The sequence below is a fragment of the Lolium perenne genome, chromosome 1, assembly GCF_019359855.2.
Source record: "Lolium perenne isolate Kyuss_39 chromosome 1, Kyuss_2.0, whole genome shotgun sequence".
NCBI lineage: Eukaryota > Viridiplantae > Streptophyta > Magnoliopsida > Poales > Poaceae > Lolium > Lolium perenne.
This window is the reverse complement of record NC_067244.2, coordinates 132,191,464-132,205,375: the sequence shown is the minus strand read 5'-3', so window position 1 is coordinate 132,205,375 and position 13,912 is coordinate 132,191,464. Positions and strand designations below refer to the sequence as shown.

General features: G+C 42.4%; 1 pseudogene; it reads left to right on the top strand.

Moving 5' to 3' along the window:
* Positions 1–10,428: 10,428 nt before the first annotated feature.
* LOC127333475 (serpin-Z1-like) lies at positions 10,429–11,675 on the top strand (annotated as a pseudogene).
* Positions 11,676–13,912: the final 2,237 nt, after the last annotated feature.

The window sequence follows — 13,912 nt, the reverse complement described above, 5'->3', positions numbered from 1 at the left end:
GTCTGATGCAAAGAGGGTACATCAAGCACATCTACTAATAAAAGTACAAAGTCATTTGCTAATACTAATGGGAGATCTCCAATGGCTTCGACTTCTGCTTGGACATCGTTTGCTACTTTAATACATCTTTCTCCTCTTTGCAGGGTCTGTCTCATACGGAATCTCTGTAATGAATTTGCAACATGAACAGTTGCACCTGAGTCAATCCACCAAGTAGATTTTGCATAACTTAAAAATAAGGATTCATCTACAAATGTAATTAAATACTCACCTTTCTTGCACAAATGTTTCAGGAATGCCACACAGTCTTTCTGGTAGTGACCCTTTTCCTTGCACCACTTGCAAGTGTCCTTGGCCACCACCTCATGTGGCTGGTGATCTTGAGCCTTTCCATGCGGCTTAGCAGAAGGAGGATTCCACTGAGGTTTCCCTTGTGGCTTGGAACTCTGAAAGTTCCTCTTCTTGGCTGGTCTTAGGTAATTGACAGAATCACCAGATTGCCCCTTGATCCTCTCTTCTTCTTGCACACACATGGCAATCATCTTCTCAATGGCCCACTTTTCTGGCTGTGCATTGCAGTTAACAACAAAGGTCTCAAATTCTTTTGGGAATGAGGCAAAGATCAGATGGATGATGTGATGGGATTCATAGCATAGAAAACAAAATTTTCCTACCGCAAGAACAAAAACACAAGCCAAGATCTAATCTAGTAGACGGTAGCAACGAGAAGATCATGAGACTAACCCTCGAAGATTTCCAAAGCCTAACGAGATTAGATCTCATGGTGGATGTAGTCGATCACTTGCCGCTTGCAAAAGCGCGTAGAAGATCTTGACCGCTTGCAAAAGCGCGTAGAATAACTTGACGGTGCCACAATCGGGCAGCACCTCCTTACTCGGTCACACGTACGGTGTTGATGAAGACAACGTCCTCCTCCCCGTTCCAGCGGGCAGCGGAAGTAGTAGATCCTCCTCGGAATCCCGGCAGCACGACGGCGTGGTGGCGGTGGTGGTGGAGAACTCCGGCAGGGCTTCGCCTAAGCGTATGCGGGAGTTGTATGTGGAGGAGAGGTAGCTAGGGTTTGGGGAGAGGGGGCTTGGGCGCCGGCCAACTAGGGCTGCGGCCAAGGGTGGCAAGGTGTGGCCGGCCCCTCCCCTATGCCCCTCATTATATAGGTGGAATCCCCCAAGAGTTGTAGTCCAAGTCTTCGAATAAGACCCCAACAACAAAACCTCCCAAAAGTGGGAAACCTACTCAAGGGGGGAGTCCTACTCAAGGTGGGACTCCCACCCTTCCTTGAGGGGGGTGGCCGGCCACCCTTGGTGGAGTCCACCTGGGACTCCCCCTTTAGGGTTTGGCCGGCCTAGCATGTGGAGTCCCTCCGGGACTCCACCTTCCATAGTGCGTTTCTTCCGGACTTTTCTAGAACCTTCTAGAACCTTCCATAAATGCACCGGATCATTTCCAAACTTGGAATATGACTTCCTATATATGAATCTTATTCTCCGGACCATTCCGGAACTCCTCGTGATGTCCTGGATCCCATCCGAGACTCCGAACAAAACTTCGAACTCCATTCCATATTCCATATCTACTTAAACGACATCAAACCTTAAGTGTGTCACCCTACGGTTCGCGAACTATGCAGACATGGTTGAGACTTCTCTCCGACCAATAACCAATAGCGGGATCTGGAGATCCATAATGGCTCCCACATATTCAACGATGACTTAGTGATCGGTTCAACCATTTACATACGATACCGATTCCCTTTGTCACGCGATATTTTACTTGTCCGAGGTTTGATCATCGGTATCTCTATACCTCGTTCAACCTTGTCTCCTGACAAATACTCTTTACTCGTACCGTGATATGTCATCTCTTATGAACCATTCATATGCTTCCAAGCTAATTAGACGACATTCCACCGAGAGGGCCCAGAGTATATCTATCCGTCATCTGGATGGACAAATCCCACTGTTGATCCATATGCCTCAACTCATACTTTCCGAATACCTAATCCCACCTTTATAACCACCCATTTACGCAGTGGCGTTTGATGTAATCAAAGTACCCTTCCGGCATAAGTGATTTACATGATCTCATGGTCGAAAGGAATAGGTAACTATGTATCGAAAGCTTATAGCAAATGAACTTAATGACGTGATCTTATGCTACGCTTAATTGGGTGTGTCCATCACATCATTCACATAATGACATAACCTTGTTATTAATAACATCCAATGTTCATGATCATGAAACTATGATCATCTATTAATCAACAAGCTAGTTATACAAGAGGCTTACTAGGGACTCCTTGTTGTTTACATAACACACATGTATCAATGTTTCGGTTAATACAATTATAGCATGGTATGCAAACATTATCATAAACACAAAGATATATTATAATAACCATTTTATTATTGCCTCTTGGGCATATCTCCAACAGTCTCCCACTTGCACTAGAGTCAATAATCTAGTTTACATTTGTAAAGATATAACACCTTGGCCTTCCGGTGCTTTATCATGTTTTGCTCACGGGAGAGGTTTTAGTCAACGGATCTGACACGCTCAGAAACGTATGTATTCTGCAATTCATTTGCGTCTTAACGCATCACTCATTTTCCAAATGAGTCGGTATTAAATATGTTTGGTCTTCTGGTGGAACCTTAATTCCGCGGTCTGAAATATGTCACTAATATTGTCACACACAATATAGCTTCAAAGTTCTGACACTATCGGAACTACACCAAGTTCTCAAAGAACTTCTTGACTTAACATCCTCAATCATTGTCAAAACAATGACATACTCTGCCTTCTTTTGTAGAATCCGTCACAATATTTAGAACTCTTCTAAATCTAGCATTGTGCTACCTTTTTAATAACACTTAGCCTAATTGAGATTGAAATTTATTTTTATATGCGACCAAACTAATATCGGTGCAACACTTTACATCGATTTCGTTTGTCATTACCCATATAAAGCACACAGGGATATTCTTACTATTTGTCCAATGATCATTACATGAATCATTCTGGTATATGCTCCTAACTTTTTAGAACACAGGACATCTGATTGTGTACATATTATTCGTGATCTATAATCACTCATGTGTTTTTACTCATTGAGTGTCAGATACACTCAAGTCTTATTAAACCTTCACATGACAAGAACATTTTCTTAAAATTTCTATATTGAACTACTTCAATATCCATTCTATGTACTTTGACTTAAACTTATTGTGTATTTCAATCTATCTTAATAGATCTTGACACTAAATATGTTTCAGTCCATATTCTTTTATTGAAGTTAATTCTCAATGAAACCTTTTAATCAAGTATATAATTACATCATTTATAACCAACTATATGTCATCTACATAAAGTATTATAAATATGTCTCAGCACTCCCACTTAATTTCTTGCAAAAACAAGCATCTTCATCGTTTCTGATGAAATCAAAAACTCTTTGACTATTTCATCCGGTGAAGATTCCAACTCCGCGATACTCACTTCATCCAATTGAAGTACGTATACTTATCTAGTATTCCACGGACTAGCAAAACTCTTGGTTGTATCTTGTATACACCTTTAATACACACTTCAGTTAAGTAATGTATTTTGCCATTGTACTGGCATATCTCACAAAAGAAATATGTAGCAATTACTAGAATAATCCACATAGACTATAAGCATTGCTACGGAAGATCTAATCTTATCGTAATCAACTCTTTGAACTTTGTCGTAAACAACTTTTCGACAAGTCGAGCTTATTCAAGGATATTACATCCAAGTCCATCAATTTTATAGATCCATTTACTTTCAAAAAATATTCATCTATCTTGGATTTCATGGCGCATAGCCATTTTAACGGAGTCAGGGCCCATCATAACTTATTTATTTGTAGTTGGTTTATCATTGTTCAAAATCAATCCTTTGTTCACAAATCATTTATTTGATCACAAAGTAAACCATACCTACAAGGTTCAATATGTACTTCGATCTCCATGACTAAAACACTTTGTAGTCATGGGAGCTATGATCGTCGTGGCCGCTTCCGGAACCAATTCCGATGCTGCGCTATTCTGATCATTATGCTCAGGTTCATAAACCTTATTGAGTTCTATTGTCCTCCCACTCAAATACTTCGCTAGAAAACAATTTCTTGGAAATAAGTAAGAAACATCGACAAACACTTTTGTCTTTGTCTCCATAGTGGAAAGAATTCCCAATCAATTCTTTGGGATAACCAAAAAAGACATTCATCCAATTTTGGTTGTAAACTCTTAGACCAAAATTTAAAGAAAGGATTATTAGGGTTCACACCCATGCCATAACTCGTATGGTGTCATTTCAACGGATCATGATGATGCTCTATTCAGTGTAAAAGCGGTAGTCTCTAAAGCATAATTCACAAAAATATAATGGCTTCATTTTATTTTATCTCATCATTAATCCAACAAGGTTCGGATACGTCTTTCGGATACTTCATCATCAATATGATACTCTAAGAAACGTGAGTTGTAGAACAATTTCATAACTCTCTTAGATGTTCGCTAAAACTCGTAATTCAAATATTTCCACCATGATCCAATCATAGATATTTGACTTTTCTATTACGATGATTTCCACCTCAAGCTGAAATTTATTTGAATCCATTCAAATGTTTCAAACTTCTTCCTTATCGAATGTATCCACATATATACTCAATTCATTGTTGGAAGTTTTCATGAAGTAGAAGAATCTCCCGCACACAACTATGCCCAGTGAACCACATACATCATCATGTATGTTTCCACCAAGTTAGTTGCCCGTTTCAACTCTTGGCCTATGCACGGTATTTTTGTCATTCTCTTTAGAAAAGATTTGCAGGCGCCAAACGATTCAAAAATCAAATGACTCCAAAAATCCATTTGCATGGAGTTCCTTCATGCGTTCTTCTCTAACATGACCTAAATGGCGGTTCCACAAATAAGTGGAATTCAAATCATTTGCCTTATGGCATTTTAGCGTCAGTGTTATGTATGTGTGTTTCACCATTAAGATTTATAATAACTTATCCATCGTACATGGAGTAATGTCATAATTTGAACAACTCATTGTTTTCATTTGACCAGAGCAAAATAACAATTATTAAGTTCTTTATTATAAATTCTAAGGGCTAGATAGAATGCCAACGACGAACATAATGACACTTTATTTTTGTTCCGAAGTGCATTCCTATCATATTCCTTGTCAGTCACTTAGGCCATTGTATTCTTGTATTGCATTGTTTTGTATGACACTTCATACCAACCAATATGGTACTTATACCCAAGAATTTCATTGTGTGATCAAACTAGGAATACAACCATAACATGTATATCATTTATATACACCTGAGCTAGACTTTCTAGTCTTTTCTTTTCTTTCTGCCAAAATATCTTTTGTAGTTTCTCTTTTAGCTTTCCTCATTATTCAGAAAAACACTTGAACATCAATAACTTCTAGGTTTGTTGGTCAAATACCAATAACCTTGAGGTTCTGAAGTTGATCATCATATGACAAGTGTTGCAGATTTCACTATTAGTAACTTTGTAATATGATGAACAATTTCACTCAATAACTTCTAGGTTTGTTGGTCAAATACCAATAACCTTGAGGTTCTGAAGTTGATCATGATATGACAAGTGTTGCAGATTTCACTATTAGTAACTTTGTAATATGATGAACAATTTCACTCATAATTTTATCCATCAATTCATGACGACTTTCCGAGACCATGTCTGTACATGCTAGGCTCGTAAAGTTTAACCTCAGTATTCGCATGTGCAAATCTGGCTTGCACCCGTTGCATGCACACGTAGAATCTATCACACCCGATCATCACGAGATGCTTCAAAACGACGAGTCTTAGCAACGGTGCATACTAAGGACGATCACTTCATGGATATGCCAATATCGTTAGTGCCCCAATAGTTGGAGGATTGAGACGCCTTGCGTCTTCAACCTTCCTACATTCCCATAAAACTTATGAGTTTATGTAGTCTCACCAATTTATATTCTATCATCTTGCAATAAGGTCTTAGATATCACATATATCTCATACCTTGATTATTTCTGAAAACAAAATTTTCAGCTCCTTACTTTTCAAACAGATTTGAACTTCAAGTTTCACGGAGACAAGATAACTTTAGGTACTAATTGAAACCATAGCTCTTTGAATCAACAATGTGAGGTTTACTAAAAGTTTGCAATAGGACTTAATCATTTCTTGATTCTTTAACAATACGGTACCAGTCCGTAAAGTTTCTTGTCAGATTTTAACAGTATTTCTATCTCAATTACAAGACTAGCGCATGGTAGAAAACGGATGCCAATACTACAAAATTAATTCAAAATACTACTCAGACTATGTTTATGATAATTAGTTCATGTTTTAATCTAATTACTAATGAACTTCCACTTAATACAACATCCCTCATAGTTGTTAAGTGGTACACGATCCACATCCACTACACCAAAACCGATCATCACGTGAGATGATGTAGCTTCAATGGTGAACATCAACATGTTGATCATATCATCCATATGACTCGTGTTCAACCTTTCGGTTTCCGTTGTCCTGAGGCCATGTCTGTACATGCTAGGCTCGTCAAGCAAACCCAAGTATTCCGCGTGTGCAACATTGCTTACACCCGTTGTATGTGAACGTAGAGTCTATCACATCCGATCATCACGAGATGCTTCAAAACGATGAACTATAGCAACGGTGCATACGAGGGGAGAACACTTTATTATCTTGATATTAATGTGAGGGATCATCTTATAATGCTACCGTCGCGATCTAAGCAAAATAAGATGCATAAAGGATTAACATCACATGCAATTCATATGTGATATGATATGGCCCTTTAGTCTTTGCGCCTTTGATCTTCATCTCCAAAGCACGGACATGATCTCCATCATCAACGGGCATGATCTCCATCATCGTCGGCGTAGCGTCAAGGTCCATGGCGCCGTCTTCATGGTTGTTCACCGTGTGTAGCAACTATTACAACTACTTTGAAATAATACTACAACATGAAATATAAAGACAACCATAAGGCTCCTGCCGGTTGCCACAATACAATAATGATCATCTCATACATATTCATCATCACATCATGGCCATATCACATCACCAAACCCTGCAAAAACAAGTTAGACGCCTCTAATTTGGTTTGCATATTTTACGTGGTTTAGGGTTTTCGAGTAAGATCCAATCTACCTACGAACATGAACCACAACGGTGATACTAGTGTTGTCAATAGAAAGAGTAAATTGAAGCTTCACTATGGTGGGAGAGACAGACACCCGCGAAGCCACTTATGCAATACAAGTTGCATGTCGAGCGTGGAGCAAGTCTCATGAACGCGGTCATGTAAAGTTAGCCCGGACCGCTTCATCCCACCATCCCGCAAGATGCAAAGTACACGAACTAAAGACAACAAAAGCATCAATTCCCACAAAACCATTGTGTTCTACTCGTGTAACCAATCTATGCATAGACACGGCTCTGATACCACTGATGGGATTCGTAGCATAGAAAACAAAAAATTTCCTACCGCAAGAACGAAAACACAAGCCAAGATCTAATCTAGTAGACGGTAGCAACGAGAAGATCATGAGACTAACCCTCGAAGATTTCCAAAGCCTAGCGAGATTAGATCTCGTGGTGGATGTAGTCGATCACTTGCCGCTTGCAAAAGCGCGTAGAAGATCTTGACCGATTGCAAAAGCGCGTAGAAGAACTTGACGGTGCCACAACCGGGCAGCACCTCCGTACTCGGTCACACGTACGGTGTTGATGAAGACGACGTCCTCCTCCCCGTTCCAGCGGGCAGCGGAAGTAGTAGATCCTCCTCGGAATCCCGGCAGCACGACGACATGGTGGCGGTGGTGGTGGAGAACTCCGGCAGGGCTTCGCCTAAGCGTATGCGGGAGTTGTATGTGGAGGAGAGGTAGCTAGGGTTTGGGGAGAGGGGGCTTGGGCGCCGGCCAACTAGGGCTGCGGCCAAGGGTGGCAAGGTGTGGCCGGCCCCTCCCCTATGCCCCTCATTATATAGGTGGAATCCCCCAAGAGTTGTAGTCCAAGTCTTCGAATAAGACCCCAACAACAAAACCTCCCAAAAGTGGGAAACCTACTCAAGGGGGGAGTCCTACTCAAGGTGGGACTCCCACCCTTCCTTGAGGGGGGGTGGCCGGCCACCCTTGGTGGAGTCCACCTGGGACTCCCCCTTTAGGGTTTGGCCGGCCTAGCATGTGGAGTCCCTCCGGGACTCCACCTTCCATAGTGCGTTTCTTCCGGACTTTTCTAGAACCTTCTAGAACCTTCCATAAATGCACCGGATCATTTCCAAACTTGGAATATGACTTCCTATATATGAATCTTATTCTCCGGACCATTCCGGAACTCCTCGTGATGTCCTGGATCCCATCCGAGACTCCGAACAAAACTTCGAACTCCATTCCATATTCCATATCTACTTAAACGACATCAAACCTTAAGTGTGTCACCCTACGGTTCGCGAACTATGCAGACATGGTTGAGACTTCTCTCCGACCAATAACCAATAGCGGGATCTGGAGATCCATAATGGCTCCCACATATTCAACGATGACTTAGTGATTGGTTCAACCATTTACATACGATACCGATTCCCTTTGTCACGCGATATTTTACTTGTCCGAGGTTTGATCATCGGTATCTCTATACCTCGTTCAACCTCGTCTCCTGACAAATACTCTTTACTCGTACCGTGATATGTCATCTCTTATGAACCATTCATATGCTTGCAAGCTAATTAGACGACATTCCACCGAGAGGGCCCAGAGTATATCTATCCATCATCTGGATGGACCAATCCCACTGTTGATCCATATGCCTCAACTCATACTTTCCGAATACCTAATCCCACCTTTATAACCACCCATTTACGCAGTGGCGTTTGATGTAATCAAGTACCCTTCCGGCATAAGTGATTTACATGATCTCATGGTCGAAAGGAATAGGTAACTATGTATCGAAAGCTTATAGCAAATGAACTTAATGACGTGATCTTATGCTACGCTTAATTGGGTGTGTCCATCACATCATTCACATAATGACATAACCTTGTTATTAATAACATCCAATGTTCATGATCATGAAACTATGATCATCTATTAATCAACAAGCTAGTTATACAAGAGGCTTACTAGGGACTCCTTGTTGTTTACATAACACACATGTATCAATGTTTCGGTTAATACAATTATAGCATGGTATGCAAACATTATCATAAACACAAAGATATATTATAATAACCATTTTATTATTGCCTCTTGGGCATATCTCCAACATGATGAACTATTCTGGAAGCTCCATCTCTATAGACTTGAGCTTGGAAGACATATGGCTCATCCTCAATATGTGATCCCTTACTCCACCACCAACGTAGTTTGTAGTGACAAGCTTTCTTATGAGAGTGCTAGCATAGACCTTGGAAGACCCAGTAAACTGACTCTCTACCTTTTTCAAGTACTCACTGGCGGTGTCACACTGTGGGATTGCTCCCCTTATAGCCTCCAAAATGGAGCTCTTGATCACCATCAAGCACTTTCTGTTGGACGAGTCTCACTTAGCACGATCAAGGTCGTACTTCATTCTTTTTGGTCCATGGTCAAGAACCCTTTTGTTGAAGTCAACTTCACTTTCTTTGTCGCCCCTCACGGGGTCCTTAGGTTCTATGAGACAAGCCTCTATCAGTGCCAAGTCGAGGTCAAGCAAAGCAAGCCCCACCTCAATCTTCTCTCGCCATGAGCCATAGTTCCCTCCATTGAGGGGCTCAATAGCCGAGATAAAACTCATAGGATTTCCTGAAACAAAATTTCCATCAAAATGAGTCAATTTAACGTTGGTCAAATCAAAACATGACACTTCTCAATATTAATTCTACATCACCGTTGGGCAGAATTAGAACCAATAATGATAACTCTGAATCTTGCGGAATACAATTTTATTAACAACGTTGGTCATTAAATAAAATCATCATACTCAAAATTGACTCTCATTTCCTAATTCAGTTTTCCCGTTGGTTCCAATTAAATTAGGAAACAATAAAATATGACTTCAACTTAACTAGCACAGGCCGCCTCCCTCTCTATTCTTTTCTTTCTTATCTATTTCACGTTGCGTCGTGCTTGTTCTACTCGGGCTATTACCGATCTAGGGTTAGGGTTTTGATTCTATCCCGGTTTGGGTTGCTACCTCAACTAGATCAACAACTAAACATGCCCTGATACCATTGTTAGCACCGCTAGGACCTCTAGCTACTGATCTAGCGAGTACAAGGCTAACCAGGATGATAACTAGAGGGGGCAATAGTGTTCATACCATTGTGCTTGTTCGTCGAGGAGCTCGCCATGGCGGCGACAGAGAGGTGGCGGCGGTGTCGGTGGAGCTTCCTGCCGCTACATCGCCTCACCAGATCGGATGGTCTAGGGTTTGGTGTGTCGGTGGGGAGGATGGCTGCGGACGAACCTTGGGGTCCGTGCCCCGGCCCCCACCTCTTTTATATGGCGCTGGCGACAGGGGCCCACCAACCATACGTGGTTGGGCGCCCCCGATCAGGGCGCGAGACAGGGTCGTACGACAGTTGGGTCGAGACGTGGAGATCAAACTAACACCCGACGACGGAGGGCCCACGGTGCGGTTCACCAACAGCGTGTGGGTCGATGCCGCGATGCGCCTCACGCCGTCGTCTACGAACACTACCGCTCCCAAGCGCGCACGGCGTCCTTCAAGCCATGGTGAGTCCCGCCCCTTTGGATCACTGCAGCTTTTGAGCAGGAATTCATTCGTCGTAGTGCTCGACTTCAAATTTCCTTCGTGTCCTGACTCCTGAACTCTTGGATGCTTGCAGCCCGAGGAAGCAAGAACCCAGATCAACCAGTGGTTCGAGAGCGTGACGGCGGGGCGGATCACGGAGGCTCCATCGACAGCTACACGATGGGGCACATGGCGTAGCAAGTTCGACCCCCGACGCACGCTGGACGACACCTTCTACCTGCACGCCTTCGGCCACCACGTCCGCGCGCCCTTCATGTCGAGCGGCGAGCCGCAGTACATCGCCTGCCGTTCCGGCTACAAGGTGCTCAGGCTCCCGTACGCGCTCGGCCGCGGTGGCGAGAGCCTCAGCCGACGGTGCTTGTCCATGTACATCTACCTCCCGAACGAGCGCCATGGCCTGCAGGCCCTGCTGCAGATGCTGGGGTCCAACCCGGCTCGGCTCGAGGACTCCTCGAGCGGTCGAGCCTGATGACCCAGGTCCGTGGGCGCCTTCAAGGTGCCCAAGTTCACCGTGTCGTGCAAGACAGACGCGACGGCCCTGCTGAAAGACCTCGGCCTGTGCATGCCGTTCGACCAAACCCGGCAGCGTCGCTCGTCGTCTTGGCCGTCTTCCACCAGGTCTTCATCGAGGTGAACGAGGAAGGGACCGGAGGCGGCCGCGGGGACCGCCGTCGTCGGAGGCTTCACCTGCCCGGCGCCGATGAGGACGCCGGTTCAAGTCGTGGACTTCGTCGCCGACCACCCCTTCATCAAGGAGGACCTCAGCGGGCGTAGTGGTCTTCGCGGGGCAAGTCGTCAATCCTTTGCTTTCATAGATTGATCCGGATATGCAGTGCAGACACAACGATTTTCAACTCTTTGTACCCGTAGACACCTATGTAAAGAGATTGCAATTCTCTATACCCAAAAAGGCGACCATGAACGGAGCATAGAGCACACAAGTAGATAACCTGCAACAAAGAATAATTTTTATTGTTAAAAGCCTTGTCATTCTACATAGCCAAACTGGCCAAATAACGACACACGCTCACGTCCTAATAAGTACTTAAACCTATGGTCTAACCCATTTAACCAATTGCTGAAAATATTGGCAACATTACGTAGAGGGTATAAGGTATAACCTATTTGGATGATTGACCATGTAGACCATGCAAGCTGGCACTAGAAGAATATGTGTTTTATTGTCTCATCGTGATGATAAAAAGCATATTTTACTTCCCTACCATTTTTGTTTTGTAAGGTTGTCTTTAGCGAGGATGACCTCTCGACGAAGATACCATGCGAAAATCCTTAGTTTTCAGCGGTATCTTCATCTTCCAATTTTTTTTATTATTAACTAGCGGGTGTAATGGTTGAACACGGAGAATTTGCCACTCTAAACTCGTCCGCCCCATGCGTCAATTGGACTGGAGATAAACTTTGTAGCAATGCATTGCAAGATGCAATGGGGGGCAACTATATCTTCACATTCGGTGGAAAAGTTTCGATTACCTTAGCTAAGGTGTTCCCTTTGTGACGAATCATGTTGTAAAGAGCATGATATTATTTCCGGAGCGTGGTATTTTCTAACCATTTATCCTCCTAGAACTTTATCTAAGATCCATCCTTAATAAAGAAAGAACCATATGGAAAGAAAAACATCTTTATCGCTATAAGGCCAGCCCAGAAATGTGAATCCCCATGTTTCAGTAACTTGAGATATCACACGGAACAACCATATTTGCTCATCGGAATGGTTTGCCAAAACCCGTCTTCTGTAATTACCTTGGCCAGCCATTTACCCAGAAGAGCCTTGTTCTTAACCTCAAGATCGTGAACACTAAGCCCTCCTTGATCTTTTGAGCCGCAAACGGCACTTTATTTCGTAAGTCTATATTTCCTTTTCTCACTATGACCTTACCAAAAAGAATCTTGATTGGAAATAATCCAATTTATGCAAAACTTCTTTGAAAAGTTGGAAGAAGGAAATCATGTACACCATCATATTCGTAAGTACTAAATTAATGAGCACCAATCTTTCCCTGGTGATAGTAATTTTTTCCAACTAATGAGGCGTTTTTAAAGTCTCTTGTCGACGTATTTCCATTCAGCATCTGCAAATCTCCAAAAATGTATCAGAATACCTAGATAGCTAATTGGAAACCAATCCAATCCATAACCAAAAAGCTCAGCGTATAGGTTGGCATCCATTTGAGCCTAACCGAAAGAGAAGTGTTTATCATCTTTGCACCAAAGAAACCAAATACCCTCCATTCTCAAAATATTTATGGCAAACTGAGCATCCAGTGGTATCCAAATCAACTCTCCGTATGGAAATATTCACCTATCATCAGAATATATATATACTTTCTCCTGTATATGGAAAATGTATGGGTAATACACTGTGAAGGGTTTTTTTAGCCTGGATAATAAGCAACCTGCCAACGTCTGCTAACCGTGGGAGCCTCGTTTGGCTTGGCACAGTGGCGATCGGAAGCGGCACTCCACCACGCGTCGAAAGCACGCACCATTGCCGTACTTTTTTTTTGAACATGGAAATATATTAACATTAAAGCACATAGTACAACATATAATATTAACATTAATGCATGTTAAAGAGGACTTCTTTAAGAGAGGTTATTTTAAACTGGGGAATGGTACGTCGGTTAGGTTTTGGGAGGACGTATGGTTGGGTGGCACGCCTTTATCTCATCAATATCCTGCACTATATAATATCACTCAACATAAGAATGTGTTGGTATCGACTGTGTTTGCTACGGAGCCTATTAATATATCTTTTAGACGAGGGTTGTGAATGATAATAAGTGGGTGCAATGGTTACATCTATGTCAGCGTTTAATTACAATTGATCTAACTACTGAACCTGCTAAGTTTATTTGGAAACTTACGGATTCTGGCATTTTTTCAGTTAAGTCTATGTATCTTGATTGGATGAATGATCATACTGTTTATCTTCGCAAATATCTATGGAAGTTAAAGATTCCCTTGAAAATTAAATTTTTTATGTGGTTCCTTAGTAATAAGGTGCTTCTAACTAAGGATAATTTAGCAAAACGG